This window comes from Papio anubis, chromosome 1 (genome assembly GCF_008728515.1).
Source record: "Papio anubis isolate 15944 chromosome 1, Panubis1.0, whole genome shotgun sequence".
NCBI classification, from domain to species: domain Eukaryota; kingdom Metazoa; phylum Chordata; class Mammalia; order Primates; family Cercopithecidae; genus Papio; species Papio anubis.
The window spans coordinates 126,257,708-126,263,707 of NC_044976.1; the positions used below are offsets into that span (position 1 = coordinate 126,257,708).

Consider the following 6,000-nt stretch of genomic DNA (forward strand, 5'->3'; position numbering starts at 1 on the left):
TAATCCCAGCACTTTGGGAGGTTGAGGCTGGTGGGTCACGAGGTCAGGAGTTCAAGACCAGCCTGGCCAAGATGGTGAAACCCCATCTGTACTAAAAATACAAAACAACCGGACATGGTTTCGAGCACCTGTAATCCCAGACTACTCGGGAGGCTGAGGCAGAGAATTGCTTGAACCCAGGAGACAGATAATTTTTTTTGTTTTTTTTTTTTTGAGATGGAGTTTTGCTCTTGTTGCCCAGACTGGAGTGCAATAGCATGATCGTGGTTCGCCACAACCTCCGCCTCCCTGGTTCAAGCAATTCTCCCACTTCAGCCTCCTGAGTAACTGGGATTGCAGGCATGTTTCACCACGTCTCGCTAATTTTGTATTTTTAGTAGAGATGGGGTTTCTCCATGTTGGTCAGGCTCGTCTCGAACTCCCGACCTCAAGTGATCGCCCGTCCTGGCCTCCCAAAGTGCTGAGATGACAGGTGTGAGCCACCGCGCCAGCCAAAAAAAAGAATTCTTAGAATGGTAGATCAAAGTAATTCCGTTATTGGTATGTCCTCATTAAAGTTAGACATTTGATAATCTCACAGAGTGGTTTTTTGGAGAAATGTATACTGAATGTTTAATTGGTTGAATAACCATACCCAAAGGCTACATGTTAGCAAAATGGGTTGAAGTTCCCCTAACCATGGACATCTAGGCAGTGGTTGTCACTGTTGGCTGCACATTGGAATGAGCTGGGAAGCTTTAAAAATATTGATGTCCGGGTCACTATCAGAGGCTGATTTAATTGATCTGAGGCACACTCTGGGTATCAGAATTTTTAAACTATACCCAAGTGGGCCAGACACAGCGGCTCACGTCTATAATCCCAGCACTTTGAGAGGTCAAGGCAGGTGGATCGCTTGAGCCCAAGAGTTTGAAAGCAACCTAAGCAACATAGTGAGATCCTTTCTCTACAAAAAAGATACAAGAATTAGCTGGGCATGGTGGCACACGCCTGTAATGCTAGCACCTGAGAGGCCAAAGTAGACAGATCACTTGAGCTCAGGAGTTTGAAACTAGCCTGGACCACATGGCGAAACCCTGTCCCTACCAAAACAAAACAAAAAAAAACAAATACCAACTGGCCAGACGCAGTGGCTCACGCCTGTAATCCCAGCACTTTGGAATGGCGAGACTATCCTGGCCAACATGGTAAAACCCTGTCTCTACTAAAAATACAAAAATTAACTGGGCCTGGTGGCAGGTGCCTATAATCCCAGCTACTAGGGAGGCTGAGGCAGGAGAATTGCTTGAACCCAGGAGACAGAGCTTACAGTGAGCCGAGATCACGCCATTGCACTCCAGCCTGGGTTACAAAAGCAAAACTCCATCTCACAAAAAAGTTAAAATTAAAATTACAAACTGTAGCCAGGCTATGCTAGGTAATCTTATCCTGTTAAATAGTTGTATCAATTACGACTTGAATGAAATTGATATGAATATATTTTTTCAAATGTATACCTTTTGCAAAAATTTTAAAGGGTAGGTAATATGTTGGTGATTTTAAAAAACAAAAAGATCTTCAGATGTGGAGTCTTCTATTGGATCCTATAACAAAAAGAAGACATTAGGCTGCGTGCAGTGGCTCACGCCTGTAATCCCAACACTTTAGGAGGCAGAGGCAGACATATCGCTTGAGCCCAGGAGTTGAAGACCAGCCTGGACAACATGGTGAAACCCCATCTCAACAAAAAACACAAAAATTAGCCAAGTGTAGTGGCCCATGCCTGTAGTCCAAGCTACTTGGGAGGCTGAAGACCAAAGGCTGAGGTGGAGGTTACAGTGAGCCAAGATCACGTCATCACACTGCAGCCTAGGTGACAGAGCAAGACCTTGTCTCAAAAAAAGAACAAGACGTTAGCAGAAAAACTGAGGAAATCCGAATAAAATCTATAGTTTAGTAAATAGTATTGTTCCAACTTTAATTTCTTAATTTTGATAATTGATAATTGTACTGTAGTTATATATATATACACAGACACGTATATATATAACATTAAGGAAAGCTGAATGAAGAGTGTAAGAAAGCTCTTTGTACTACCTTTGCAATTCATCTGTAAGTTTACATTTGTTTGTTTGTTTGTTGGCTTGCTTGCTTTCAAATAGGACCTCACTCTGTTGCCCAGGCTGGAGTGCAGTGGTGCAATCCTAGCTCACTGCAGCCTCGATCTCCTTGACTCAAGGAATCCTCCTGCCTCAGCCTCCTGAGCAGCTAGAACTACAGGCACAGGCATCCATGTTCAGCTAATTTTTTTGATTATTAGTAGAGATAAGATCTTCCTGTGTTGCCCAGACTGGCCTTCCTAAGTGCTGGGATTATAGGCCTGAGCCACCGTGCCCAGGCTCCACTAATTTTAGAAGTTTTTGTTTTGTTTTTTGTTTTGTTTTGTTTTGTTTTGTTTTTTTGAGACGGCGTCTCCTTCTGTCGCCAGGTGGGGGGTGCAGTGGCGCGATCTCGGCTGACTGAAACCTCCACCTCCCAGGTTCAAGTGATTATCCTGCCTCAGCCTCCCGAGTAGCTGGGATTACAGGCACATGCCACCAGTCCCAGCTAATTTTTTTTTTTTTTTAGTAGAGACGGGGTTTCACCATGTTAGCCAGGGTGGTCTCGATCCCCTGACCTCATGATCCACGCGCCTCGGCCTCCCAAAGTGCTGGGATTACATGCGTGAGCCACTGCGCCTGGCTTAGCTAATTTTTGTATTTTTAGTAGAGACAGGATTTCACCATGTTGGCCAGGATGGTCTCGATCCCCTGACCTCATGGTCTGCCTGCCTCAGCCTCCCAAAGTGCTGGGATTACAGGTGTGAGCCACCATACCCAGCCTAATTTTAGAACATTTTTATAACCCCTAAAATAATCCTATCAGTAGTCACATTCCATTTCTCCCTTACCTACCCTCTGGCAACCACGAGTCAATTATATAATTAATAAGCAAATTCTGGACATTTCATATAATTGAAATCATACTATATGTGGTCCTTTGCAACTGGCTTCTTTTACTTTGTTATCAGGGTTCATTCACGTTATATCATGCATCAGAACTTTGTTTCTTATTGCCAAATAATATTCCATTATATTGCTATACCACATTATGTTTATTCATTTATCAGTTGATGAACATGTGAGTTTTTTCCACTTTTTGGCTATTATGAATAATACTGCCATGTACATTTGTGCACAAGTTTTGTATACAGATGTTTTCATTTTTCTTCTATACTTGAGAGTGGAAGTGCAGGTCATATGGTAACTCCATGTTTTACCTTTTGAGGAACTGCTGGACTTCTCCAAAGTGGCTTCACTATTTTAAAATTCCGACAGCAACATATAAGAATACCAGTTTGGGGCCAGGCACTGTGGCTCATGCCTGTAATCCCAGCACTTTGGGAGGCCGAGGCGGGCAGATTGCCTGAGCTCACGAGTTCGAGACCAGCCTAGGCAACACAGTGAAACCCCGTCTCTACTAAAGTACAAAAAATTAGCTGGGCGTAGCATCGTGCACCTGTAATCCCAGCTACTCGGGAGGCTGAGTCAGGAGAATTGCTTGAACCTGAGAGGCAGAAGTTGCAGTGAGGCAAGATTGTGCCGCTGCACTCCAGCCCCAGCCCGGGTGACAGAGCGAGACTCCGTCTCAAAAAAAAAAAAAAAGGACCAGACGCAGTGGCTCACACCTGTAATCCCAGCACTTTGGGAGGCCGAGGCAGGTGGATCACGAGGTCAGGAGTTCAAGACCAGCCTGGCCAACATGGTGAAACCTCTTCTCTACTCAAAATACAAAATTGCCAGGCGCAGTGGCTCACGCCTGTAATCCCGGGACTTTGGGAGGCTAAGGCAGGCAGATCATGAGATTGGGAGATTGAGACCAACCTGGCTAACACGATGAAACCCTGTCTCTACTAAAAATACAAAAAACTAGCCAGGTGTGATGGCCGGCACCTGTAGTCCCAGCTACTCGGGAGGCTGAGGCAGGAGAATGGAGTAAACCCGGGAGGCAGAGCTTATAGTGAGCTGAGATCGCACCACTGCACTCCAGCCTGGGCGAAAGAGCAAGACTCTGTCTCAAACAAAAACAAAAATAAAAAACAAAACAAAACAAAATTAGCTAGGCATGGTGGCACACACCTGTAATCCTAGCTACTCGGGAGGCTGAGGCAAGAGAATGGCTTGAACCCAGGAGGCAGAGATTGTGATGAGCCAAGATCGCACCACTGCACTCCAGCCTGGGTGATAGAGTGGGATTCCATCTCAAAAAGAAAAAGAAAAAAAAACAGTTTTCTGCTCGCTTCAGCAGTACATATACTAAAATTGGAACCATACGGAGATTAGCATGGTCCCTGTGCAAGGATGACGTGGAAATTCATGAAGTGGCCCATACTTTTACTGGATAAAGAAAATGTGATACATATACACCATGGAATATTATGCAACCATAAAAAGGAATGAGATCATGTCTTTTGGAGTGACATGCATGAAGCTAGAAGCCATTATCCTCAGCAAACTAACACAGGAACAGAAAACCAAACACCATATGTTCTCACTTATAAGTGGGAGCTGAACAATGAGAAAACATGGACATAGGGAGGGGAACAACACACACTGGGGCCTGTCATTGGGGGGTGTCAGGGGAAGGAGAGCATTAGGAAAAATAGCTATTGCATGCTGAGATTAATACCTAGGTGATGGATTGATAGGTGCAGCAAACCACTATGGCACACATTTACCTGTGTAACAAACCTGCACATCATACACATACCCCAAAACTAAAAATTAAAATTAAATAACCACAGATCATCAATACTTGCACTTTCTCTTTTTTTGAGACTGAGTTCTGTGTCGCCCGGGCTGGAGTGCAGTGGTGCGATCTTGGCTCACTGCAACCTCCGCCTCCCAGATTCAAGCAATTCTCCTGCCTCAGCCTCCCAACTAGCTGGGATTACAGGCGTGTGCCACCATGTCCAGCTAATTTTGTATTTTTAGTAAAGACAGGGTTTTGCCATGTTGACCAGGCTGCTCTCAAATTCCTGACCTCGGGTGATCTACTTGCCTCAGCTTCCCAAAGTGCTGGGATTACAGGCGTGAGCCACCATGCCAGGCTAATACTTGTACTTTATGAGTAAAAATAAATGAGTTCTTTGAACCTCAAAACAAAACAAAAAAAAGAGAAAATCTCAGTTTTTCCAGATCCTGTCCAACACATACATTGTCAGTTCTTTTGATTTTAGCCATCCTAGAGGATGTGAAGTGGTATCTTATTGTGGTTTTTATTTGCATTTTCTAGATGACTGATACTGTTGAGCATCTTCTCATGTGCTTATTGGCCATTTGTATAACTTTTATACTTTGGAGAAATGCCTACTCAAATCTTTTGCCTTTTTTTTTTTTTTTTAATTTGAGGCAGAGTCTCACTCTGTTGCCCCGGCTGGAGTGCAGTGGTGCAATCACGGCTCACTGCAGCCTCAGCCTCCCAGACCCAGGTGATCCTCCCACCTCAGCCTCCTAAATAACTGGGTCCACAGTGGCACACTACCACACCTGGCTGATTTGTTAGATTTTTTGTAGAGAGCAGGTCTTATTATGTTACCCAGGCTGGTCTCAAACTCTGGGCATAAGCGATCCTTCTGCCTCAGCCTCAAAAAAGTGCTGGGATTGCAGGTGTAAGCCACTGCACCTGGCTCTTTTGCCCCTTTTTATTTTATTTTATTTATTTATTTATTTAATTTATTTAATTGTTTATTTTATTTTATTTATTTATTTTTTTTTTTTTTTGAGACAGTTCGCTCTTTTGCCAGGCTGGAGTGCAATGGCGTGATCTCGGCTCACCGCAACCTCCACCTCCTGGGCTCAAGCGATTCTCCTGCCTCAGCCTGCAGAGTGGCTGGGACTACAGGCATACACCACCATGCCCAGCTAATTTTGTATTTTTAGTAGAGAAGGGTTTTCACTATGTTGGCCAGGCTGGTCTCAA

The 6,000-nt window shown here is 44.3% G+C and overlaps 1 non-coding gene across 1 annotated transcript; it reads left to right on the forward strand.

The window, feature by feature from the left end:
- The first annotated feature begins 4,305 nt into the window (after positions 1–4,305).
- Positions 4,306–4,414, forward strand: LOC116272032. The gene has a single exon (XR_004180756.1). It is a non-coding gene; the product is annotated as a U6 spliceosomal RNA (small nuclear RNA).
- The last annotated feature ends 1,586 nt before the right edge of the window (positions 4,415–6,000 follow it).